General features: G+C 40.2%; 1 long non-coding RNA gene across 1 annotated transcript in view; it reads right to left on the minus strand.

Annotated features, from left to right (window-relative positions):
* Positions 1-27,874, minus strand: part of LOC123971780 — a 52,312-nt gene that overhangs the window by 23,128 nt on the left and 1,310 nt on the right. Inside the window, exon 2 of the long non-coding RNA XR_006825285.1 lies at positions 11,209-11,307. This is a non-coding gene — a long non-coding RNA (uncharacterized LOC123971780). The remainder of the gene's footprint in view (positions 1-11,208; positions 11,308-27,874) is intronic.

The raw sequence follows: 27,874 nt of genomic DNA on the forward strand, positions 1-27,874 counted from the left end.
GCTTGTGGCAAACTTTAAACGAGACTTTTTATGGATATCTTTAAGAAATGGCTTTCTTCTTGCCACTCTTCCATAAAGGCTAGATTTGTGCAGTATACGACTGATTGTTGTCCTATGGACAGAGTCTCCAACCTCAGCTGTAGATCTCTGCAGTTCATCCAGAGTGATCATGGGCCTCTTGGCTGCATCTCTGATCAGTCTTCTCCTTGTATGAGCTGAAAATTTAGAGGGACGGCCGGGTCTTCGTAGATTTGCAGTGGTCTGATACTCCTTCCATTTCAATATTATCGCTTGCACAGTGCTCCTTGGGATGTTTAAAGCTTGGGAAATCTTTTTGTATCCAAATCCGGCTTTAAACTTCTCCACAACAGTATCTCGGACCTGCCTGGTGTGTTCCTTGTTCTTCATGATGCTCTCTGCGCTTTAAACAGACCTCTGAGACTATCACAGAGCAGGTTTCATTTATACGGAGACTTGATTTCCCACAGGTGGATTCTATTTATCATCATTAGTCATTTAGGTCAACATTGGATCATTCAGAGATCCTCACTGAACTTCTGGAGAGAGTTTGCTGCACTGAAAGTAAAAGGGCTGAATAATTTTGCACGCCCAATTTTTCAGTTTTTTATTTGTTAAAAAGGTTTGAAATATCCAATAAATTTCGTTCCACTTCATAATTGTGTCCCACTTGTTGTTGATTCTTCACAAAAAATTACAGTTTTATATCTTTATGTTTGAAGCCTGAAATGCAAAAGGTCGAAAAGTTCAAGGGGGCCGAATACTTTCGCAAGGCACTGTACGTAAATGTTGTTTCCCCATCTCCTTGTATTTATTTTCAACAATATGTTATGTTATATATATATGTTACTTCCTACGAGTAATTGATGGTTAAGTGAACCCTATGTAGAAATTGAAAACATTCTTGTATAGGAGGTGTGATTCTGTTTTGGACAAGAAACTTTACCTGAATTGTACAGCATTGAGTTTGTCACTGTTCTCATATTCCATGCGTTATAGGTAAAGTTCCTTTGTGTTTTAAAGTCAGTGTAAGTGGAGTCGGATTCTCTTAGCATCGTGGATGTCCTTAAGAATTCTCCTTCACACCTTTCCTTGACTTCATGACGTTTTCCATCGAGGTCAAAGAAAGAGTTTTGGAAAAGACACAGAAAAGTCATTTTGTTGACAGTTCGACTGCAGTCCCAGTTTCCTTTTTTAGTTGTAAGAGTATCTGAGTTGTGTCACTGTTGCAGTGGTCCATTTTGTTTGTCTGAAACTGTCTTGAATTTTTTTGCCTGTTGTTACAGATGGCTCACTGATAAACTGGACCCCCTTGAAAACGAGATGGTACATCTCAAGGGGTTTTATCCTGCGTTAAATAAATTTGTTCAAACTGTAAGCCTGCTCATTGACTCACTAATAAACTGCCTTTACCTCTACAGCTCTGTCTGAGAATCTGCTTTTAGGCTCACATTTTACATTACTGTTTCAATTATCTAAATTTTTACAAATAAATGCAAAAAATATGTACATCCAAATATTTAACCCGGCAGTTGTTTCATTGTCAATATCCATCCATCCATCGTCAACCGCGTATCCTGCGTATTTTATCCCAAATCACCCATAAGCCTCAGCTTCAAAGCTAACAGTCTGACAATGTAATGCTCTGCTTGCTTTGTCGAAGAAACCGTGCTTCATGTTTCTGCTGTGTTTCTGCAGCGTGGATGTTTGATGGTCCAATTACAGAAAATGGCTGAGAGCCATTTATCCAGTGTGTTTTCAGAGTAAAGCCAGTGATTAAAAAGCCACAGATAATAGTGCAAAAATTTTGAGGTTTAACATGTTTAGTTGTGGTTCCTGCTGATATTTGTGTCCATTGTGTCGTAAGTCCAAATCAGCTCAGAGGGTGAGAAAATATGAAGCCTAAATTTCCATTCAGAAGGAAAGCTTTGGTCTAATCTACTTGCTGTCTTTGAGTCCAATGCACTTGACCAGTAGAGTCAAGGAAACGGGGGAATTTAAAAACATTTGTTTGAAAAGGATATGGCATTCTTTCATCATTTCTCTTCTGACCCTGAAAGTGAACGTATTCAGGCTGAACTCCACAATCCCTTTGACTTATGTAAACTTAACGTGAACTCAATCATGAGGGATTCTGAATTGCTGGTTAATTACATCCTCAGACACAGGTCATAGTCAGAGCCTGAGCCAAATATTAACATTAACTCATCTTTGCTGACAGAAACTGAACCCAACCTATACTTTGGCTACTTTGCTAAACTTCATCAAAAGAGTTTGAGTTTGGCTGTGTTGGAGTTAGTGCTATATGGTGGTGGGCATGCTTTTGTGTGTCTGAGACAATGCTTTTCCTGTTGTAAAATATCCTCAAATGATCCCTTCTATTTCTTCTATATCCCTACTGGATTGACACCTTCTCTGTCTAGCCTGAAGAGAAATTTAAAATGTTTTATATTCGTTCAAATGTACATTAAGGTCTACTGATAAGAAAATGAATGTAAGCTTATATATCTTTACCACTGACCTTGTTGCTGAGTTACAGAATAATTAACTGGTTAGAAGTGAGAGTGTGACTTGCATGATAGAGAACTTTAAAGAGACCATTAATGGAATTTGTTACTGTTTACTCCCAAGAGGATTGCATCTGTTGCTGTTTTTTGTACTGAGGAAAAGGTCAAAAATATTCAGTGTTTTGCTTCTGTAAACTTGCAGGCTAACAATTTTGTAAGAATCTGCAGACAGTCATGCTCACAGGGTGTTTAATTGCATGGAGGCTGGTGGTCTTCCACATTTCTGCTCGTTAACAACACATTGTTTTGGACATTTTGTGTGACGTCAAACAATGAGAGGGTCCATGCATTAAGGACTCATTTTGTTATTGAGTCTAGAAAATTAATTTGTGTCCTATCATTTATGATTTTGCTGACATGATCAATTTGTGAAATATTAATATTGATGAATAATTGTTGGTGAACCAATAAGGCCTAGCCCTAATCCAGACTCAAATGAAGGCCTTCGTTAGAGGTGTGCATTATAAATTAGTTTGCTGATTTTATGTTAAGTTAAACACAAAATTCAGGTGGCAGGTGACATGTCAAAATATAACTATATAATATAATGCAGGAATCAGTTGCTTGCGTTTTTTTTGGCTTAAGTTACTCAATCTCAAAGCATTTTTATTTAACAGCTATTTTAATTTTTTAGTGTTCACATTTGTGATAGGGACAAATTCAACCATTTCAAAAAGTGGTGGGGATGTTCAGTGCTGATTCAGAATTCAGTTCAGTAGTATATTCGGGCTGTTGCTGGTTCAAGCTGTTCAGTTCAAAACTAGACCTACACGAGCACTGGTTACAAGGTTAATAGCTCAGCAGCCACTTATTTCTGACAGTAATCACATAATGAAGACTTCTGTGGGTCTTTTTAATAGAGTTTTAACAAAGTAGCATACTGTGTATCACACTGAGCTGACAACGGTGCTCTCAGTCACCAGTGAGGGGCTCACCACTGCTAAAAGCTACTAATTCGGTCAGTGATGATGGTGATTGAGCATACTTAGTTCAGTTTGAGGATGATATAAAGCATCTTGGGTCTGCTTTATAGGACCAGCCAGACAGAAATGTGTTGTTTCATTTACACCAAGTGTATGAATACAAGTGAATTCACAGGATGCAAAAAAAACCCAACTACATGTAAATACGCATTTAACTGCAGCTTTGTGCACTGTTAATATGCCCAACTTTGACAAAATAAAATGAAGGACACAGTCCAGCTGCCATGACAGTCACGTTAGCGTGGCCTGTGACCTGTCAGTGTAAATAAGATGGATGGCCTGAGGAGAAACTGGGAAAGAATACATATGAAAGCGTATTGTGCACATATGGTCCATTAAGCACTTTCCTGCTTGTTTTTATGGCTGGTTTAATCTTTTTTAATCTGTCAGAAAATCAATTTGTTCACGTCGCTGCCAGGTTGCTGAGCGGAGCACTCCATCACGCATCCATAGACCTTGCCTGCCTGAGCAAGGCATTGTGCTGGATGCTAGTCATCAGAAACTGCTTTACAGAGATAAATGAATGCATTGATGGATAGATAGGGGAGGAGAAGACTGAAAGGGACTGAAAAAGAATGAGCAAGTTTATGTGAAAGTGAGTGGAAAGATATATGGACAGACAAACAACAGATAGACAGACAGATTGCCCTTTACAGTACCTAGAGAACCACAAGAATCTAACAAAAATGAAATAAAAATAACAATATGACAATGTCAAGTGTAAACAAAAGTTAGTAAAGTTTTGTTCAGAAAATATTAAATGTAAATATGAAAGATGATAACGCACAGGTTAGCTTGGTAAGGAACTACAACAGAAATAAAACAATGTAATTCAACAAGGCAGTTCATATAATTGTTTATAAATGACATTAAAAGGCATGATACGAAAAGACCTATTGAAGTCCAATTTAAATTGGTTTATACACTAAAAAAATTGTTGCAACATGAATTAATGGAAGCGTTCCATTAATTCCATATACTATACGATATAATACCATGTTATGTATATAAAAGTAAGGATCCTCACTAAAGGATTTACAGAAATATGCTGTTTATGCAAAATAATAAACAGATAAAATCAGTAAAGACACCCTTTTCAGCCATAACTGTATCTCTCATAGCCTATAGTCACAGAATCCATCTGTAAAAATGGAAGACTTTAAGCTCAGTGAGATTGACGTAGAAATAAAAGAGGGGAGATAGATTGAGCTTCGTTTCTAAAACCCCAAGTCTGAAACCCCACAGTGAACTGGTGATTATCCTGCATTCAGCAAAAACCAAATAAGTCCTGTAATTCCTCCAAAGGGCCAGGATGCTAAAAGCACTAATTTGACAGAACAAGTATAAGAGGGAAAAAGTATTTTCTGTAATAATCTGTGGATTTAGTGGGAGAAAGGGAGGATACCTGGGATAAAGCAGGGGTTTGGCTGAATCCATTACACCAGTGCTATGGGATTATTAACACAGCCAGGAGTCACTGGGGCTGATAAATACCCATATGAAGACATTGCAGGGGCAGTGAAATGTGTCGTTTCCACTTCCGACAGCATGGAAAGAAGAAAAACCATTAAAATTGCATGCAATTTATTTGTCAGCTTAGAAGAAAAAAAGAGAAAGGAAGAAGTCTGTATCTCCTAAAAGTATTTTTTTTTTTTTTTCAAAGCAGGAAGGCTATTTTCCTCTTGAGCTGCTCGGAAAAGGAATACGCCTTATTAGCCTCTGCGACACACAGAGCGTTATTTGGTTATGCAGTGAAGCCTAAAACAGAGTCGGCGTTTAAAGCTGCTCCGTCCCTCCATCTCACTGAGTGATTACCTCTGTCAGGCCTTCAACAGACCACGCAAGATGCACACAAATACACACAAACAGGCAGACACACATACACACTCCGTGACAAAGTTGTGCGCATGCACATGCACACACAGAGCATAAAACACCTGTCCCCTAAAACGCCCGAGAGCTCTCATCCTGCCTCTGCCACACCTCAATGTGCAGTAATTCTGGAAAAGGGCCTCTTTAAGATTCGTGGCCATAAAAGCCAGGCGCAGACTGAGCCATTAAATGGCTGCTGTGGGTGCTGGGATGCATCTGCAGCTCAGAGCAAGGAATCATTCCTAGACCATTAGTCTAACACTCAGATCTGTAGACAACAGGAAAAGAGCCGCCTATGAAAATGTGTTTTATTCTTTGTGATGCAAATGCACTAAATGAAAGGGCGTGGGTGAGAGACACTCAACAAAAGCCATTTCCGGGATGAATGGAAAAAGGAGGAACTGAAATAACTAACATAGCATCGTTAATGAGTTTTGTTCAAAAGTAGGAAGCAGTTGGTTTGCAGTCCCTCTCCAGCCAGTCTCCTCCTTGCTCTCTCCTTGAGCATGGCAAAACTCAGGAGGAGGACGAGGAAATGCAAGCCAGCATCAGTGGACGCCGATGTTCTGTTAAACCCTGTCTTAATTAAAAAACATGAAAAGACAACAAAAAAGCAGAGTACCCGAGGATATGCTAGTTTACTGTTCTCCCTGAGTCCTTTCCAAGGACTCTCACTAAATGTTTAATTTCGCTGCAGACAGTGACATTTATCAGTGGGCTTCCAGTGGGGATGCTCATAAACAGCCTGTTCCCTGGACAGAGGCATCTTGGCCCGAGGCGGGAGACAGACGGGAACAGAGATGGAGGGAGACAGAGAGATGAAAGACACAGCATCATGACTTTCTGATTGAAAGAGAGAGAAATAAACAGAGAGGAGGGGTGGAAGACAATGAAGTTATACAAGATTTCCAATTTAGTGCAGACCATCTTCTCCACATCTATCCATCGTCAAAGTGTTTGCTGGGATTAAATGAGCAAAAGAGGCAGCAGTAGCCTTTCATAGAAACATTTCTTAGAAGTAGAGCCTGCCTCTCGAGGCTGAGACAAACTCATTGGTGGAGCCGCCGTGGTTGGAGCTGTGGTTGTTTAGCTGTGGTTTTAAATAACTAGGCACTGTAGCGCAGTGATTAAGGTAAAGTGCGGTTCAGACTAGTCCTTTTAAGTAGGTGCTGACTTGTTGCCAGCCAAATTTCAAAGTTTGTTTCTTTTTACTTTTACCATGAGTCCTAATAATTGCATACATATCAGGCATCCAGTTGAAGTCTAAGCCCACCTGCCCCGTTTACCTGTACTATTACCTTCAGCCATGCCCCTCCTTAAATCTTTGTGTGGACATCTCAAAGTTCTGATGTAGATATTTATATACATACACTGCCTCACAATTTGTCAGCCAACAACACTGTTCACATGGTGTCATTACCATCGTGATATTCAGGCTCTTGCACCTGTTTTAAGGCCCCATAGTTTGACACATTCTACCCCAGACAAATGCAGTGTATTTACCAAACAGGTGCACCAGGAAATAGAAATTACATTTATATGATATTAATTTGTTTTCCCAATTACTTTGTGATGAGAAGCATAAGTGCTGCCTGGATTGTGTTATTGTACGGAGGTGGATGGGGTGGATGGTGGCTATACAAAGCAGAGGACTTTCAGAAACTATGGTTTGTTGCATGTGAGGTTAGGTTAATTACAAATAGTGGTTTTGTTTAAATATTAATAAACACATCCTGTCACTTTAGCCTTCTCCTGTATCAAACCAAAACCACAATCTTTTGCCTAATTTAACCACATGAATATAGTGCCCAAACATGACCATGAAACGGTTTCTTAATGCTTTAGTTGAGCAGAGATTTGACTGCAAGAGCAAATAATTTGGCAGAAAACAAAGGAAATGCATTGTCAGTGAACATTTTACTGATAGGTTCAGTATCAATATTTTGTGACTTGCTCATTAACAATGTTTCCTCATAATGTAAAAAATGTAATTTAAGCAGCATTACTTTCCCTTCCAAATGTATTTTCTGTTGCAAATTAGTATTATATGAACATAATTTACTTGTAGACAGGGTTGGTAAAGTTGATTGTGGGTTCTTTTTCATTCATTTATATTTTGAGAACAGTAAGTTTGCTGCCTGCGGACTTTTAAAAGTTCCCTTTCCCTCCATTATTTAGTAGTTATTTGTTTTTGACTTCACACAATAGCTTTATAGGTTTCCATTGTAGTAAACCCTCGTTAGACACAGGAAAGTAGCATGTTTTTGGTGCGAGAGGACTATCATTATCTGTCAGATGGTAGAGCTTGTTTCAAAGAAACAGGGAAGGCTACTCTAAATGACTTATGCTTATTTGCACCCCCGCATCGCCCCACTCCTGTGTCTCTTTCTCTGTCGAGCGACTCTCTCCCCTCTCCTCCTCGAGGCATACATTTTCTCCTCTCCATTCATATGTCAGTTCCTCTCTCCCCACAATCCTTCCCCTGCAGATTTATTCAGGAACACGAAATGAAATCCTCTCGCACTTTTGACTTGTATTAAACGCCTTCATTCAAAATGATGCTTGTGAAAACGACTACCGCCGAGGCGGTGTCAGGGCACGGAGTATGTTAACACGATGACTGTACCCTCAACTTAGCCCCTCTCCCTCACATGTGCGATATGACCTGACCTGTCAGACGGCGGGGTAAACAAAATGAAGGGGGATAAAGGAGGTTACAGATTAAAGAGGCCGATATTAATCCTCAAGGCCTCTTCAAAATGACCAAAAAGAGGCTGGCAGTGAAGCCATTAAAACAGCACCAGCTCCTCTGTGTCTCTTACGTGCCTCTATTATGGGTCACATGAACCCTCTCCACCTCTACTCTCAGCATCACTGCAGACTTTGAGCAAGTTTGATGAGTGTTGAGGCATTAAAATGAAATGTCTGCAATTTTCTCTCCTCATGGGGGAATTTGCATCAGACTGAGTGTCCTTCAGAGTAGTCATAGACCAGCATCCTGCTTCAGAGCCAAGCCATGATTAAAGGTACAGTCATCAATCGAGCAGCGTGAGAGCAACAAGATCTCTCTTTCCCTCTCATTTGCCATCACATCTTTGCTGTTTTTTATGATTATTTATGATCAGGTTAGCCATTAGTGCCTGTGTTTATGCCATTTGACTGACATTGTGTTAGACTCACCCCTCAGTGCATTTCGGAAACAGCTGACTGTGACTTTAAGACGAGGTGTGTTTGTGAGATTGATGAATCAGCGTTGCGTTCAGCAGCCAAACAGATGTTGTTCCCCTCCTGTTAGCAGAGAAATGCCTACGGTGTCCTGCACGGGACATTTGGCACCCTGATGTCTGTCATTATTCATCATGAGAAGGTTTCCAATAACAAGGGCAAGCAGGGGGCATTTTTTGAGCACATTATCCACAGAGAGATGCGTACATAATGCATGGTGCTGCCATGGGGCACACGAGGCAGAGAGTGGCCCCTGCTCAGCGTGATCTTGACTGGACAGCTCAACTGAAGCTCAGGGAAAACAGTGAGAGATTGTGTGAGAGTCCTTGGAGAGAATTTGGTCATCAAGTGTTGGGATGTTGATAAAGAAGTTTGAGGATGGCCTGTGGGCTGTTGATATTATGTTGATATACAAACCATTCAAAATTGTGAGGTTTTATATTATTACTCTGTGTGGCCTCAGAGAAAAGATAAAGGGGGATGTAAAAGAAACTTCACAGAAAAAAAACTAGCTTGATGCTCAGAAAGAGCCAACCGCTGCCTGTGTCGTCTCCACAGCTGTACTCTGTGGCAGAAGCAGCAGGCGCTCGCTGCAAAGTGTGCAGGAAAAATTTACTTTGTACTTCCTTTCATACGACATCGAGGGTAGCCGTATTAATGCGGGGAAAATGAAGCAATGGACCAAAAAAAGGAGACAGAATGAAAGCATCAGCTCTTTAACAGAGGAGTCTTCCCATGGGAATATGTAAAGAGTTTTACTTAAGTGATTGAACTAAAAGAGAAAAGAGTGAGAGAGTGCTATTAGCAGGGAATAGATGCATGCTGGTAAAAACTGCATCTAAGCAAAGAGTTTTTCCACCATCTTCGCCTATCATTTAATGATAGGAAAAACCATCTGTTATCAAAAATGGACTGAATAAACATGACTTTGTAAAATGGAGTTGACAATGACTGTTCAAAATCTAGTCCTTTAGCTGATGCACTTTAAAGTCACTACTGCAGAACTTAAAGTAACACATATGGTCCTGTTGTGTCACTTACAATTAACTTAGATATTTCAGAACTGTATGGATGAGATGACTTGTGAAAGCAGAGCTGGCTAAAGGCATAGGCAGAGTGGCACCTTCTGGTGTGCGCTGGTTTCTTTTAAAAGAATAATGAAAGGTTTTGAATCAGAAGAGATGAAGCTGCTGGTGTGTCTTCCCTGCAGGAGGGCTGAGCTCCAGAGAGCTCCATGTGTAAAGACGCTGATTTAATGCACCACATGGTGAGCGCATTAAGTGACCCAAATCAAACACACCCAAGATGTTGCATAACCATCAGGTGCATGCTTGGTGTGGCTAAATGCCAGAATGCTCACGGTGGATCCTCCGGCGGTGACTTCTACGTTTGCCACATGGCTTATATGCTGTCTTTGACTATTTCTGTCACTGTTGTGACTGCAGAGCCTCATTCATCCCAAAATGTTTGAAAACTTCGAGTAGCCCAGAGACAGAGAGGCTAGTGAACTCATTATAGTGGGACAGAGAGGTTTAGAGGACTGGTTATATTATGCACTGAGAATGGTCAAGCAAAGAAGTTGAACCAAGAGCAGATTGTGGAGAACTTCGTGTTGCACAAGACTCACAGAATGGCATTCAGGCAGGTGAGCGCAACTCACAGGGACATCAACAACCACACATCCACTGTGCACTGTGTAAAAGCTCTTTGCTTTAATATGTGTGTTTGTGGCCGCAGCCACTGTGGACTTGATATTTTTTATACATCTATGTATTGTCTGCTTTTATGCTGCTGTTAAAGTGGCAGTTATTTCATTTTTGTATCCTAATATTGCTTGTTGGACCCACCCCAGTGTCCATAGTTCTTTTTGCTGTTGATGGTTTGTGTATAATTGTCTGAGTTTCCTCTCTTTTTTGGTTAATTGTTGTGAGGCTATACAGAGAAATGCTGTTGTATATTTATAGTTTATCATCACTGAGATGCACTGGATGTCTATACAAATGGAATTTATTGTTGATTTGGATGGTGGCCGTCATGTTGTTCCACTAGTGTTTTTGAATTTAATGTAATTGTAGCCTGGTGTTCTTCACTTCACACTTCACAACAGTTGCATCATACATCACCAAACATTTCCAAAATATAACAAAGTTATAACGTTTATCCAGAGTGCATTTGAACTGACTTACTTTTTACTTTCATGTAAATAATATTTTACACCAGTACTTTTATTTTTACTCAAGTAAAATTTCTTTTAAATTACAGTACTTTTACCTGAGCATAATATTTAATTACTCTTTCCATCTTTGGCTACGATAACTGCTATACTCAGATACAGATCAAAGGATATGAATCTAAATGGCAAGCCAGTAGCTAGCTCTTAGGTAAGTGTACCTTCATAGAGTATTAAGGCATTGCTTACCAAATCCTACTCACGCCTAGGGCACCAAAATGGCTTGTGAAAATATTTGGAAGGCTTTTATAATTTTTGATGGTGGATACAGGTGGGGCTCAAGTCTTATGCGCCCTCTCTACATTATTCTTACCTTCTCTTTCCTCGTCCTCCCTCCTTGTCAGGAGTGTGACAGGGTTGTGATGATTCTGGTCAGCATGTGTGGCTTCCTGGTGTTTTCCAATAAAGACATCTGAAAAAAGAAGACACTATTTTTACGCACAAAAGTGAAATTGTCTGTCTCTCCTTGTAGTATTGTAGAAGGTCTTTGGTCTTTGCTCATCTGCTGTTCAGTGTCACTTAGGGCACCCTTGATCCTGCCCTTCTAATCAATCTACCCTTCTGCTGAGACGTCTTGGACATTTCCAGTGCACCTTTTTCCAGTTTTTCCAAAGGGATTAAGATTTTTCCAACTCCTCTGCCTCGAGCCGACACTTCACCTCAAGGCTCTTCTTCTTTCAGAGCAGTACAAGTTTTCCCTCCTCCCAGGTCCTTCCTGGGCTCTGTATAGTCTATACTATAAAACATATGTATTTGACTTGACATTAGAAAATAGATGTTGGAGCATCATTGAACACAGCACCACGCAGAGTTCTGGCTAGCACCTCCATTTTTGTTGATGGATTACAAATAGATTCCTCATGCATCTGACATTATACGGTGTATTAGCCAACATACCATTCTGTACTGAGGTATTAAGGATTAAACATGAACTATTCAAAAGAACACACACTTGAGTTTCTTTTTCACATATGTGTACACTCTCAGCATATCAACATTAAAATGAAAGCATCTAGTGCTCACTTGGGTAATAATATTTTGTCCAGGCTAATAGTTGTTTCAGTCTTTGGGCTACATTCTGTCCCAGCTCACCACATCAACACAAACACACATTCTCCAAAGTCTACTTCACCTATAATTGAAGTAATTATTGGGACCCAGGAAGGTCAACAGCATAGCTTATTAGCTTTCACTCCAACTCTAAGACTTTCTGTCCAGCTGCCTTTAATGTTATGCATGCGAAGCTAAATGTAGCATTAGTGGAGCCCTAGAGAGCAGGGTTTGACATTGATGACTTTGTTAAGGGGAACATATGTTTGAACAGATCACCCCCTCTATAAATATAGGCTGTATTCAATCCCCATGGCCTGGAGGCTGGCGGCAATGTATGTCTGCATGACATTTTACAGAAAGTGAGTGAGGGAGGTGAAAAGTGTGTGTGAGGGAGAAAGGCACAATGAGGGGAGAGAGGGCAAACGTTTTCAGTGTTTTAACATTTTAGCTCAAGTGCAAAATTATAGTTCGGCTTGTGTGGTGTGCATTCTGTTACATTTTGCTTTATACGTCACTTTTCCTTCCTGAAGTATTCTAAATTGAGCTGATACACGAAAGGGCATTTCGTACACAGCTGTGGCCTTCCTACAATAACACTGCAGAATGAGGTTCTTGTTATTTGATCATTTTCAAATTTAAAACCTCACATTGAAATAAAAATTTAAAGTTTGCTTTAAAGGACTATTGATTATAGATGACAACAGAGACATTTGGGACCACAGGCACATATTAGCTGCTGAGGTAACCTTGGGCACGCTTACAACGATGTTGTCAAAATGTCGGTGTTGATTAATGTGTCTCAAATAAATAAACAGATTATTGATTAGCACAGGGAAATCAGAATGTATCCTAGGCCTATATCCAAAAAAAACCTTTTTGTGTAGAACTACAGTTTCACACAGCTGCAGCCCACACTCATACATTAATATTAAGGACAACAAACAAGTAAACATTCAAACACACACCGCCTCCTTCATACACACAAATAGAGTATGATGATCATGGTTTTACAAAAGATTCTTCTCCATTGCACATTATCACCAGGCAATGCTAACATTTTTTAAATCAGCACTATGTTTCTCATGGATGGCAGTGTTGGTTTGTGAGTGGTGGGTAAATGAAGACCATTTTGCAGTGTGAGCAGATGGTGAGCATTGAAGTGCCTGTTGACAGGTAGCCTATAGCTTGTTGTCTGAGCTGGCGTTAACACACGCGGCAAGACACACGCAAAAAACACACACCTATGCACACACGCTGAAGCAGCTTTGAGCCCTAATTGGTACCCAGAAGGGTTTGATGGAAAGAGAGTGAGAGAGAGAGTGGGAAAGCGAGAGTGGTATGAAAGTGGAAATGAACATCAAAAACGCAGACCAGCTGGTCAACTATTTACCTCCAAAGCACCGAAGGAAAGAATTTACATTTAATGTTGAATTTTTTTTTTTTGAATGAAATAAAAGCATAAAATGAAATTATTGAAGTAAGCAAACCTGTGAATTGCTCTGTGAAGTATTGGTTTGTGCCCCTGAGATATTTAGATGATACCAACAACAGAAGCCTTTTTGTTGAAGACAGCTGTCCTGGAATCACAGGATATATCTATCTGTTGGTCTGTCGAAACGTCTTCTGTAAATGTCTTCTTCAAAGTAATAGATTCATTACTCTCAGATTCATTGTTAATTTAATTTTGTGACATCCATGATGATAATTGGATATTGCTGTGGTGTTCCTGCAATGTGTTCCTGTGAAAGCGCTTGTCAGTCAAACAATAAGGACAGTAGTAGAGCTTCTTTTGTTTCAGTCGGGGCCGCTGTGTCCTGTGCCTCTTTATGGTGGCTTTTTCTGCTCAAGCTACTTATCCATTTCTCTTACAAACAAGCAAGCAAACAAATCAAACAAGCCAGTACTGTTGCTGCCAGAAACACAAGTCAGTGTGAGGCAGAGAATATTTCCAGGGAAAAGGGACTGGGTATGGCAGTTATCACAGACCCTTATGGTAGCCTTACCACGAATACTGAAGTGTGCGTCTACAGAGCCATGATACGGTCGGTCGTGAAGCTGCAGCAACGTATAAATCAACACAAAGCATCATGAACATCAACATGAGAACTGTTTTTTTGCCTCTATTGGACACCTTACTATTATCTGAATCCTCTCCTACTAACAACAAGCAGGTGAATTCCATTAAACTCAATATAACCAAAATACAGTCCAAGATAGCTCATAATTACTTCCTCACAAAGCATCTGTACAACTGACTGCTCAGTCACATTGCTCTCAATGCTGCTGGAAGCTATCTTGCAAAGAGCTATAAACATAGACTGTTGTAGGAGTCTACATTGTTGCCCGTAGCATAACAATGTCTGAGATCCATGTGATGTGTTGTTGTTGTCTACACAAAAGAAAAATAAGAAATATGGAGGTGCTCACATTTCATGGGGCAATAGATGATGGATATCCATTTATCTTAGGGTTAACTCAAGGTCCATGTACTAGCTTTTTCTGCATTGAATAATTAAGAAAAGATCAGACACCAGAAAAAGCTGGTAAGTGGACCTTGGGTTAAGTTTTGTTTTTCTTTTAAACTACCATTTCCAAGGTCAAGAATTAATTTTCATGCCCGTGACAATCCCAGTTGAGATAGTGCTACAGTAGCTGGTCAGATGATAGGACAGAGCTGGATAATTTACATTCTGAATTTATATTAGTCTACACCTGGCTTAAAATTCTTTTGAAACATAACCCGCAAACACTCCACAGGAGCAAATCATAACTTTTACTACAGCAGAGGTTGTGCCATTGCGCTGCGGATTGTATTACATCTCATCTGATTTCTGTATTTTCTGTACAGTAGGTGGTACAAGTAGAGCTTTGAGTGGATACACTACATATGCAAAGTCATGTGACACAAATGTTATATATAACCTGTTTTTAATCAGGACATGTCATTGTGATCAAGATCTCTTTTGCAAGAGAAATCTGAGTACAGCAGATAGAAAAGATCAGTAACAGTATGAGTTGTTAGCAGCAGGTTGACCTCTGCTTCCGTGTTTACAGCTCAGGATGACTCATCTGACAAGCGCCAACATCTCCTCAGCTGACGGTTTCTGTTTTCTGCTGACCTAGGCCACACAGGTTTTTTAGCATGCTGGAAAGCTCTATTTTATTTTGACCCCTGCCTGTTTGCCCTTTGTTAGACTTCATAACTGCTTTTGTCTGTGTGTTTTGGGCAAGTATAATATGTATGTGTGCCTGGACAAAATGACCAGCATGAAGCTTTGTGCATAATTATGTGTGTGCGTGGTGAGAGGTTCAAAATCCAAGCAGAGGTCGCAGGCCAAATGCCGCATGGGTATGTCTGCGTAAATGGCCACCGGGGGCAGTGTTAAGTGTCCTGGAGGGTCTCCAAGGTCATATCACACACACACACACACACACACACACACACACACACACACACACACAGAAATTCAGAAATGAGTGTGTGTGTGTGGTGTGAGTGTATCCTGGAGGGACTGTGGGGTCGTTACCCTACTAATGGGGCCATATGGTCACAAAACAAACACAAACTGTTCCTCCTCTCTCCCTGTAATAAGGTCATGAAGATGCTGATCTCATTCAGATGGAGAAACCAGCAGAGGAGAACGTGCCAGAGGATGCAGACTTAACTCACAGGGAGGAAGGTCAATAACCTGCAGCATCTCCTGTCCACAGCAGCCTGCATATGAGTTATATTATAGAGAAAATCAATACATGACCACTTGATGGATTTGACGTGTTCCTGGTCATACACAGAATCTGCTTCAGGTGGTATTTTCATATACAACCCTATAACCTCAGGTGGAGCTAACTGTAGAGGTAATGCAATTCTATCGGCGTCAAGAAAATTTCCTGCCGCTCTCGTATTCCCCTGGTGTCAGCATAGGCTGTAAATGGTAAGGAACAAAATTAGTATTATATGACTTATTCAGCAAAGAGACTCCAGCTGTGTCCCAAATCCATGCAGCTCCGTCATTCCAATCAGGTCTTAACTGTTGTGTGTTCACACTGGAAAAGTGACCAAAATTAGTATAATCAATGAAGTCAGTATGCATAATAATAATTTTTTTTTTTATTAATAAATACAAGGTAGCACAAAAAAAGATCTTGAAAACAAAACATGGGTCTTTTGCTTTCTCCCCCCCAAACAAACAGGGAGTGACTTGGCCAGCAGCAGCTCCATGCACACGAGATGGCAAAAGTCTGGAGGGGGATCAGTTTCAACCCACTTATCAGAAGCAGGATTACTATACTATGCACCACAGGGAGCTATTTGAGAAAGTCAGGGAAGCAACTTTTCGCCATGGCCCTGCAGTATTTCAGAATAGCTCTTATCAATGATCTGTTGCATTCTTGCCTCCTTAATGATCAAACTGTAGCAAGAGAATAGTGTGTTTACTCACCATCAGTAGCCTGCATATTGCTGTTCATCACAACATAATGTAACGACATCCAGAAGGACTTTCATGACCCACAATCTCTCTGCTTTGTCACTGCTGGCTTCAGCATCCAACCTGATGAGGCTGACAGACTTGATAGATCTCTTTGCACACAAAAGGTCAGTAAAGAAACTTGTCAAAGGGTAAAACCTGTGTTCCATTACTGTAACTCAATTTGAGAATGTGGTATATAGTGGTAGTGTTTTCTATTTAGCCTGTTAGCACAGCTTGTGATGCTTATTATGGACAACATGTCTGTTATGCATTCATCTCTTCTATGTGATACTGTTTTCATAAACTGCAGTTTACACCGTCACATCATCTTGTTGTATTCTGGCGCTCAGTGGTTGGTATGATTGCTCTTTGACAGCCTGTTATGTGTGTTGAGATGCTGAGTTGAGTTGCGCTGTTCAATGTGCTGAAGCAGTAGTGGTCTGCAGTAGATAGCAGAACTTACATCTGTTATCACAGTTCTCTCTGCAGCAATTTATTATTAAGCCTACTGCTGGCCATTATGGGACTATTGTATCAAACAATGCCTTATGTCTGTGTGTAGTGGGAGTAGACGGTTGCAGTTCAGAAGGGCTTAAATCTGTGTGTTTGTCACCATACTAAGTACCATACTTTGTAAATCCAGCCCTGTGGGTATCTGTTAAAATAATTGTTAAATTTCTTGATAAAATGCAATCAAGTTATATGGAAAAAATCTTTAACTACCTTTGCTAGTGGCTCTCACACATTTTTGATTTTGATTCCATAAAGCGGGTAATGACAGATTGCCCAGTGAAGAATATTAAGAGAAGAGAGCAAGCAGACGGTGGCTGACAACAGAATGTGTGTGCTGCTCTGATGAACTAAAAGAGTGGGAAAGTCCTCTAAAAGCAGTCTAAAATGAAAGCTTAAAGCCAGTATAGATTTCCATTAGTCAATAGTTAAGTGTTTTTCTGTTACTGATTCAAGTGTGAGCCACATGTACTCTTCTTACCAATTATTTAAAGTAAAGCATACATCAAGTACCATATACACTGGTTCCCAAACATTTTCATGCTCAAGACCCGAAAGAGAAATCTGGTGTTTCCCTGGACCCAAATTTACAAAAATAAATCTACATTTACAAACTACTGATAAAGGGCAAAACAAACTATGTATACAAAATGTATTCATTTTCTTATTAAAGTTAACCAAAACAACAACGGTATATTCCCCTTTCTCTGCTGTTATTTTCTTATCCTCTCCCATCATCACCAATCTCACCAATGATCTTTACTCTGGGCTCTGGGATTTTCCGGTATGCCAGAGTTGGAAAGCCAGATTCACACAAGTATGTTGTTTTTAGGATTCTACTTTGCAAAGACATTTTTTTTTTTTTTAGACTTTCCCAAATACAGCAAATGTTTCGTTCTGAGATACCTGTTCAATTTATTCATTTTAAAACCCTCATTACTGAGCACTTCCCCACATACAGTATTACACAGTGAAACATCTAAAAACTTGTCCTTGTACTTTAGGTCCAAGACATCATAGGATCGACAATGACAGACCACAGACTACAGACAAAAATACAAAAATTCTGTATGAATGTGGACAGAAGAGGGTTAGGGAAAAGAAAGAGAGAGAGCTCTGCCAATTGGCGACCCACTAAAATGGGCCTGCGACCCATTTTGGGTTCCGACCCCAGGTTTGGGAAACATGGCTATACAGTATATGTGTTAAAACGGATCGTTACTGATTTTAAACATGCAGCTCAGTTTATTCCATGATGGGGAGTACCATTCTGGCTGTGACTAGTTGTCTTCTGTGGCTCAGGAACAAGATTTTCCAAAGTCTGGAAAAATAACCCCTGATTATGTCAGAATGATCTCAGAGGAAACAACATTTTAACAAAACATTACAAACTGGATATGAGGTGTATGAGAGAGTATGGATGTTTACAATACCAGGGAGGGAGAGAGTAACGAAAATATGAAGTTAGTGGCATTGTGGGAGATGTAGGATCCAGCGTTTACCTCATTCTCGCTGTATCGATTTTGAGCATTCTGTTTTTAACATGTCTCCTGTCTTTATGGAAGTGCAATACTACCTTTAAGAGTGCCATCTTACAAAATGTTATGTGTAGGGATGAAACGGTATGAAAATTTCATATCACGATTATAGTGACTAAAATTATCACGGTTATCAGTATTACCACGGTATTGTAAAAATGTGCCAAAAAATATTAAAATGTACTGATACACACACTGAAACCATTTCAACAAGTGTTATATTGAAAACTACAAATACAATTGCCATTTTGTTTGCATAAAAAATGAAATAACAGCAAATACCTTTTGTAAACAAATGAAAATCATCTAAGTGTGTATTATCAAGATTTTATATTATATAGGTAATACAATGACCCCGTGGACAATTACATGAAAACAAGTGCGGCTAACACAGGGCTACAGTTTACACGCTGTTAGCAAGTCAGAGAGACAAACCAAAGCTAAAAGTTAACTCACCCTGCGTTCACTATAAGGTTATTTTCTTCAGTCAAGTTTCCCTCAGCATTCTCATAAAAACTAAAATACGACCGGACTTCAGAGTGACTGAAAAATCTCAGCAGCGTTGTCTTCCGCCATGTTGTCATCGACCCAAACAAACCCACGTTATATTCTGCGCATGGGCGCCTGCTTCTGGGAGACGCTGGACAGTGTTTGCCATGAGATTATAACACCGCGGTTAACCGTACCCGGTTATCATGGTAATTAAAATGTGTACGGTAATAATAACCATCGGGAATTTTACCATGGTTTACTGTTAAACCGGTAATCGTTTCATCCCTAGTTATGTGTTAAGGTCCTCAAGGGAGTCATGAAGATGCCTCTGGTTTGGAATAGCTCAGTGTCTAGTCAGTGAGGTTAATGTCAGCCAAATTCAAAAGACAGCAGCTGCAAGGTTTCACAGATTAAATTTTCTGATTCGATTTAAATTTTCATTGTAGACCCAATTAAACACACTTTTAATTCACTGTTTATATTGCTTCAAAACATGAAATTAAGCTCTGGTTTTAACCTCTTACATTTCACATTTTTAAATCACTTTATGCTATACTAATTTGGGATAATGTGAGGATCTGTGTCACCAATTTACACAGTTTCTACATACATTTGTGCACATATGGAGATACTCCACGGCATATGTGGGCATGATATACTAAAATATACTTATGTGATACCTTTGCCTTCATGTTGGCACAGACAGATCCTTCAGTTTTGTGATGGTAAATCACCTGTATTGCTTCCACAGAGAGTAAGGTAGTGCTTCAGTCCGCTGGGAGTGTAGATTCCTTGAAAGATGCGCATATAAAGTAAATGACAAAATATAAGAATGAATAATTCATGAGAACACATCAAACTATATTACTCTTTGTAGGAGAAAATGTGAGAGATTAAAATGGGAATGTGATACTGGTGAAAATGTTCTTCCTTTCCCTAAGGACCGGAAATATGGTGTCTCTGTCATTCACATTGTAGTTTTAATACCTTTTAGGCTAGTTCACAAACTTTGGAAGAAATCTGTCAGGTGTAAAGTTTTTTTGTAACTCCACTGTAGTGTTGTATGGTTTACATTTTTCATTATTACATTTACATTACATTTACTCATTTGGCAGATGCTTTTATCCAAAGCGACTTACATTTGAGGAACAACATGCAAGCATCAACAAAGCATCAATACAGCACAAGATCTACAACTTATTTGGGTCTAATAATTATTTATGTGACACTAGTAAACATTAGTAAGAGTACAAATAATATGATATAATGTCAGCTTTAGTTCTAAAACTTTCTGCTGGTTAGTTAGTCATCAACATCTGCTATGGACTGCTGAATGAGAATAGATTGCTTCATTCTACTTCCAGTTTCCTGAGGTTCATCCAGATTATGAACTCAACCAGTATGAATTGTGGCTGATTTATATGGAGAGCAAATGAGGCATGAGCCGATGTCTCGATATGGAGATGACACACCTGACCACTTGGTGGGGTTGTTAGTCCAGCTATTCTCTGGCAGGTGAAAGGGCAGTGTTGTTTTTGGGGGGGATGTACATACCACAGTTGTCCAGTTTGTGTATAAAAAGTGTTTTACTTAAAGAAGCTAAACTGTAAATGTGAGACTTCATGTAACCACACAGTCTCTATCCCCCAACACTGGGTGGATTCTCCTGCGGTGGGCCACAGACAACATGTTGATTTTCTCTGTTGAATTGTTTTGTTAGAGCAAATCCCCAGACATGAAAGCCAAATGACATCAGTTCATGTATATTAAGCTTTTGGATCAAAAAACAAAACAAAAGGTGACATCCTCTCAGGAATAATTATTTAACAGTGCTTGATACCATCTGTTTCTCAAAAACAAGGTTGAGAACGTCCAAAAAGGACACATGAATACATTTAAAATCACAGTCATGGAGATTAGTAGTGATTAATGTGCGGTGACAGTAGATGATCATGTCAATATTTCTTTATTAATATTCATATTTTGTGCTGTTCTAGCTCAGGAACAACAAAGTGACTAATCATAATAATGTCATAGGCAGACTTTAATAGATGCATTAGGATTGATATACCCCTGGGGTGAATGGCTTATTGCTCATAAAGCAGAATAATCTGCTCTGGCAATTAAATGGGATAGCATTACAGGTTCATTTAAGAGACTTGGGGATAATTCAGGCATAGAGAAAATGGTCAAATACATGGTAATTGCAACAAATTTAAGAGTTTGAGCAAGAATAAGTTAAAGAGATTATCAAAGTTGTGTCTATGTCTGGAGCAGCAGCGGAATAGAGCCCTGTAACTATTATGACACTTCATCCATTTTAATCAGATTGACTTTGAGATGAGGGAGGAGATTGACTAAATTGCAAAACAGCCAAAACAGTCAATGTCAAACTGTACTGCATACTGTATGCTGTGCACTTAAAGGATGAGGCTGGCGTTGCTTTGTATTTTTTTTTCTTGTCGACAATAAAACATGAAAAGACCGAAATCAACAATGTGTTAGTAGGGCTGCATGATTATAACCAAAATGCATAGGTGTCATTTACACTGCGGAAGCTGGGGACAAGTTCCCACCACTTTTTTAAAGCACAATTTGTTAAACAAATGTTCTGAAATATAGCTTGCAGGTGAATAACAAATGAAAATGCCTTTAGAACAGTATTTGCACATTAAGAAAACATAGAATAAAAATAAATAAAAATATATATAAAAATAAAATATAGAAGAAACAAATGTGCATTGTCCAAAAAATGTAACTTAAGCTAAAAAAACAAGCTTCTGATTATAAAATGACCCAAAAACGCGCATTCACAAATCAGTAACATTTTTTTGTTTTTTAACCTGTCCTACCCAGCAGCCTGGTATGGAGTATGATGAGCTGGATACCATATTGTGCCAGACAGATTTTACTTTAACAAGAGAGTATCAATATACTCTCTTGTAATAATATACTATTATTTATTTAATTATGTATTGATTTGTCACCGGACTGGACAGGGGGGCAGACATGGGGATGGGGGGCACAGACAGCACAGAGAAAGGATAACACCTGTAAGTGAAGGGGGAAAGGGGGATGGAAGGTGGGGACAACAGGGAATAGCAGAGGGAAACACCAATTGCAGAAAGCAACGAAACCTGCAATAGAACAGAGAGGGGGGCTTGGGGAGGAGAAAAACAACAACAACCAAACAAACACAAACAAACAAACAAACAATAAAAATAATAATAATAGTAAAACACAACCAGCCGAACAGCAGCAATAAACAACTGACATAGTAAGACAACTAAGAGAAAAATGAAAACAAGAAACAGTCACGCACACTAAATAAGCAACACAACACAGCCACGAGAGCTGGAATAATAACAATTAATTTAAATAAGTAACTGAAAGAAAAGCATTAGGAATAATTCTACCAGGGACATTTGTTTGTGTCTATGTGTGAGACTGTATGTGTCTGTGTGATTGTGTGGGTGAATGTGAGTGAATGTGTCTGTATGTGTGTGTGTACATGTGTGTGCGCACAAGCCTGTTAAAGAATGTAGTTGTTAGTGAGAGTGGGACGCCACGACTGTGCCACACCTACCCCAGCAACAGGCAGGCAAGAGCCCCAGTAACCAAAATGCCCAAATGCCACGCAATCATCAACACCAATGCACAAGTGACGAGCCCAACGTGCGCACTGCGCGAGCACAGCGACACCCAATGCCCAGCAGCCCCCTGCGAATCCCACGTGCGTGGTTGGGCAAACGAAAGCGAGCGGAACACAACAGCGAAAGCCAGCGGAGAGAAACACCAGCAGCAAGTCCCAGCCTGGCAGCAAACGCACCGCGCATGTCACCGTGCACCCACCAATAAAAGTCAGCCGTCCCCCCAACCGCCGGACAAAATAAGGCCGTCCGCGCCAGCCGACATCCCCCATGCACAGCACGCCCCCAGGCCGCCGTGCAACAGCAGCCCAACCAGCAATGAGGCAAAATCAACCAGCACAGCTGCATGCCATCACCAACCCACCCACCCGTCAAGGGCCGAGAACTCCAGGCACAAGCCCAGAATAAACCGGAGCACAGCCCTGCCCCGCACCCACACTGCACATCCCGAAAACTAACTTTATACTTCAGTATCCAGAGGGGTCCAACAACTGGCCGACAGAGAAATGGGGAAGCATGGATCTGAGGCCAACGAAGCAAACCAGGGACGCAAACTGGTCCCTCCAAGCCAACGAGGAAATGCCTCCCCCGGACTCCAATGCACAAACTAAATGCCCAGCAGCCATCCAGAGACCCTGCACAGGGAAAAAGCACAATGCATCAAGATGCATCAACAATCGCCCCACAATCCCACCGCAGCCCTCCAAACCGCAACCGGATCAACCCGCGCAGCACCCAGAGACCCCCACCCCCAGAAGCCAGGGCGCCCCGCGACCCCCCCAAAGCGCAAAGGACCCCAGACTGCATGTCCACGCCGCCAGGGAAGGATAACGCGGGAGAACCAGGCCAACAGTCCCCCAGCCCAGCCAGAGGCATCCCAGTGTATGAATGTGTGTGAATGGTGAATGCATATGTAGTGTAAAAGCGCTTTGAGTGGTCGAAAAGACTAGAAAGGTGCCACACAAATACAGAGCATTTACATTACATTTAAAATCACGAGCAATATTCGATTAATTAATACTCTTTCTGACTTCCCTACATGGTCTGTGGCTCTCAGCCTGAAGCTCATTTGTTCCTACTAAAAACATACAACAGATCACAAATTGTACTTTCACTTTCAGAATGGGATTGGGTAATTTCCTAAGAAAGCTGAGCACTGTAGTTTTATCAAACATTAGTCAAACAAGAGTAACTAGTGCATTTGTAAGGGACTATTTTCATTTGTGAATTAATACACATTTGATGCTCTAGTGAGTTTTTTTGGCTGCAGGGCGATGTCAAAATAAACTCCAGTGACTCATCATAATGTCACCCAATTCAACAGTCTGACTCACTGATGTGTTTTAATAGTAATCGGACAACAATGAACAATGGAGGTCTAAGCTTGGTGGAAAAAGCCATGTATATCAGGCTTGGGCTACACAGGCAATTACTTGTATAATTCATTGTTTTATGTTTTAATTCATGGGGTTGGTGGGCAATTAGAAAACTATAGAATATAGCCAGTCTTTTCTTTTATGGAGAGAATGGTCAGGTCTCCAACCCAGAGCTTATGTTTTCTAATAGAAATGTGTGTTACAGGAAGATTTGTTTGGTCTATGTCTTATGCATGGTGGCAGGTAAACACATCACAGAAGTAATATTTACCTTCACACACATACACACACACTACAAAGGTAAACTCTGTTGTCCCAAGAGACTCTTCCCCATTGGGCTTGGGAAAATTGTGTGTCCTATGATGGTCAGGCTGCTGGCCAAAATAAGACACTAGTTGCTAGCTAAGAGTGTGTGTTTTTTTGTGTGTGTGTGTGTGTGTGTTGGAAAAGAGCAAGGAGGCGATAGACAAAGATTCCAATGTAGCATGTATTTATGTGTGTTTATCATAGGTAGAAGCAGATGTTTAAATACAGTACTACTGGCTCGTGTGTATGTGATCTCCAGCTGCTCTTTCACGGCAGATTAAAGCCTCCTGTGGTCAGTTTGCTCTCCCTAATGTCAGGTCCCCTCCAAAGACTGGAATCACCCGTAGCCTAGCAACCGTGGCCACAGCTAAGGGAAGCACGGTCATGCATGCAAAATTCACCTTTTTAGGTGTGTGTGCGAATGCCTATATATTCTGTCGGAGGGAAGGTCTGTATGTTTCTGTCCAATGTGGGAGCAGATGCCCGTATGTCTGTGTGTGCACCTTTTCAACCATGCGGATGTTTTATTATGTGGTGGTGAAATGGTCAAACAAAAATGCCCCTGTTCACACGTAAACTCCCACCATCCATCCCATTTTTCCTGTTATTTTGACTCTGCTCAGTCTCTTCCCTCATTCCTACAATGTCCACATCCAGCATGGCTCTTCAGGGAAAGTCAGCCAGATCTGCAGAGAGGCTGGGCAGCAACAAATGATCTCTGGCCTCAATAGTTTGGATCTCAGCTTTTTGGGACAGAGTTTGTACCTTAGCCTGACTTATAAATTGGACTGCTGGATGGCTTGAGGCAAAGTGGTGATACATATTCCCCGTACAGCACAAAGAATCAGGAATGAGAGAGAGAGCAGAGGAGTGAGAAATTCAGCATCGAAACCACAAACCAGCTGGTCACCCACTTAAATATAAAGCAGATGGGATGCCTTATTTCAAGCAGGATTTTGCCAAACAAGGAAGACCTTTCTGTAAATCTTTTGTTTATGTTTAAGAAACACAGAGAAAGAAAAGAAAAGAAAAACTATGCAGGATAAAACAAAAGCAGGTTGGTGTGCTTACAATTACGATAACTTTATTTGTATAGCATTGTTGTTAAACGAAGAAAGGGTTTAAATACATATATTGCTCAAATTAAGATAATGAAACTAGATATCTATAATAAAATTGACATTTGTGCCATAAACCAGGTTAACACAAGTATCAAGCATCTGCAACAATAACTGGTTAAAACAGCAAACCAACACACATACACAATCGAAGACCAGCTGAGTGTGAGTGTGAGTGTGAGTGTGTGAGTGTACCTGGCTGCTTACATGTGTGAGAAAAATGGGAAGAGAGAGAGAATGAGAGAGAGCTGCAGGCAGAGGGACATGAGCCAGCAGCAGCACTAGATTACATTAGCAAGGCATGAGGCAGTGAGAAGGTCAGTGAATCAGATACCGGTTCAATATAGCCACACAACTCTGAGGGCAGGAGCTGAGCTGGTCTGCTATCCAAGCGGATTGCTGAGGAAGCCTTGTCTTTGCGAATGTGTTTAAGGAATTTGACCACGTTGAGAGTGGACAGAAGAGCTGACTCCTGAAAATGGCAGCACGTCTGTTCCATCTGTGAGGGAGGAGGAACTTTGTTGCTGAGTAGATGTGTATTAACAATACAGAAGAAGAGCTACTTTAAAAAAATCTGCTGTTTTTCATTGTTTTTTTTACATAAAACAAATTACACCTGCACACTGTTTGCGTATCTACATCGACAGTACGTATAATAATGTTTGGAACATTTTGCTGATCTTGTAAGATGCTCATAGCTTTCACGAAAAACCGATGAACAGCTCAAATTTGATAGATTACAATATCAAAGCAAAATGATACCTACAGTAAATCCTGCACATTTGTGCTGCACTACAATTTGTAAAAATCAATTACCACTACATCTACCCAAGAGCCGTGCTGTGAATGAATCAAAATTTTGAGTGGCTATTAAGTCTCTCATAGATCATATTGACTTAGATATGGTCCCTCTAACTTTTAATGGTCGGCACTTACAGTAGATGAGTAGTTCAGCACTCTTAGCCCATTATACTGTTAGTGGACACACAGTGCAATCAGGAGGGTCAAAGATTTTAGTGTGCTCCATTAGTGAAGTGCACTACTCGGGTGGATTCTAATTGACCTGCTGTAAAAGGAGTGGACAAGGTAGACCTCTCCCAAACCTGCCGGTGGGGGGAACCCATATTACATGTATGGTCATCTTTACTCACAAATGTCCATTCATAAACAAACATTAAGATTAATTTTAAAATAAGATCAGATCAGATCAGAAACTAATGTGAAACATGTATATAATGGGTTAATTTAAATATTAGAAAGTATAAAGCACATAAAATTATTATTATAACTATCTGCATTGCCCTTTTTGGTGATTTGGGTAAAGTCAACTTCCACCTCAGTTCACTTGATCGGCTTCAGCGTGTCTCTGCAGATTACAAAGTGTCTGGACCTTTAAACCTCTTGGGATGTTGATGCTCATCAAACTATTCTCTGGGCACTCATGCCCTGCAGATTGGAGCACTGTGACCACTCCAATTGGGTTTGTATTTAGTCACATCTTTTTTGTCCTTTAAGCAGAGCAGGGGGCCTAAACCATGCGAGGAAAATGCACCCTACCCCAATTTTCTGCTTGTTGAGAACAGAGTGAAGGATGACATTAGAAGTTTTCCGTCACTGCGCCACACTCTTCATTGCTGGACCACTTCACTTGCAAAAGAACATTGAAGTTTATAAAGGACTGTGGCTTTTTACAGCTTGTGTGTGACTTTCATGTATTTGGTCATCATTCCTTTCAGGTATGATAACATTTTACCCTAAAAAATTAATTTTTCAGATCTGAAATTTAAAACTACCAAGTTAAGAAGTCTCAATTGACAACAGTGGTTCTCAAAGCAGGCAGATAAGGTTGGGCTCTAATTACATTTTGACAGATTATGAAATCAAGTTGCGCCACACACAAAAGCAAAAAATGTCTCATATAGCTTTCAAATCACAAACATACTGCAAGATTAGAAAATAACAGTTCATCACATGGTATTATTAAGATTAGCTTTCCACCAGGAGCTACACATTACTGCCACTCTACCAGTCTCAAACACTCTGTTTCACTCTCACTTACATGCACAAATAACAATACATGGGTTACACAACCCAAGTGTACATTACTTTCCTTTTAAGATCAATACCATTGCTCATTTTCATTTCCATCATGCATTTTCATTTATTTGTTGTTTTAGATCAGTGCCAAGACTTTCAGACATCTGGAAGCACTTCACACCAGTAAATGGAGAGAATACCTGCATTCTGTTACTACTCTGCAAACAGTTTAAAAAATGCCACAAATCTGAAACTGCATTTGTTTATCTATAAGAAAAAAAACACACAAAAAAGTTCCAGCAAAAGGTCATTGTCAGCAGCAGTGATTTTTATCTTAAGTGGCATCCACCTGCTTACAATGTCAAGAAAGCATGCAGTGTGGTGAAGACACTGATCAAAAATATCTTACTCCCTACCAATGTGTGCAAAA

This window comes from Micropterus dolomieu, linkage group LG05, assembly GCF_021292245.1.
Source record: "Micropterus dolomieu isolate WLL.071019.BEF.003 ecotype Adirondacks linkage group LG05, ASM2129224v1, whole genome shotgun sequence".
NCBI classification, from domain to species: Eukaryota; Metazoa; Chordata; class Actinopteri; order Centrarchiformes; family Centrarchidae; genus Micropterus; species Micropterus dolomieu.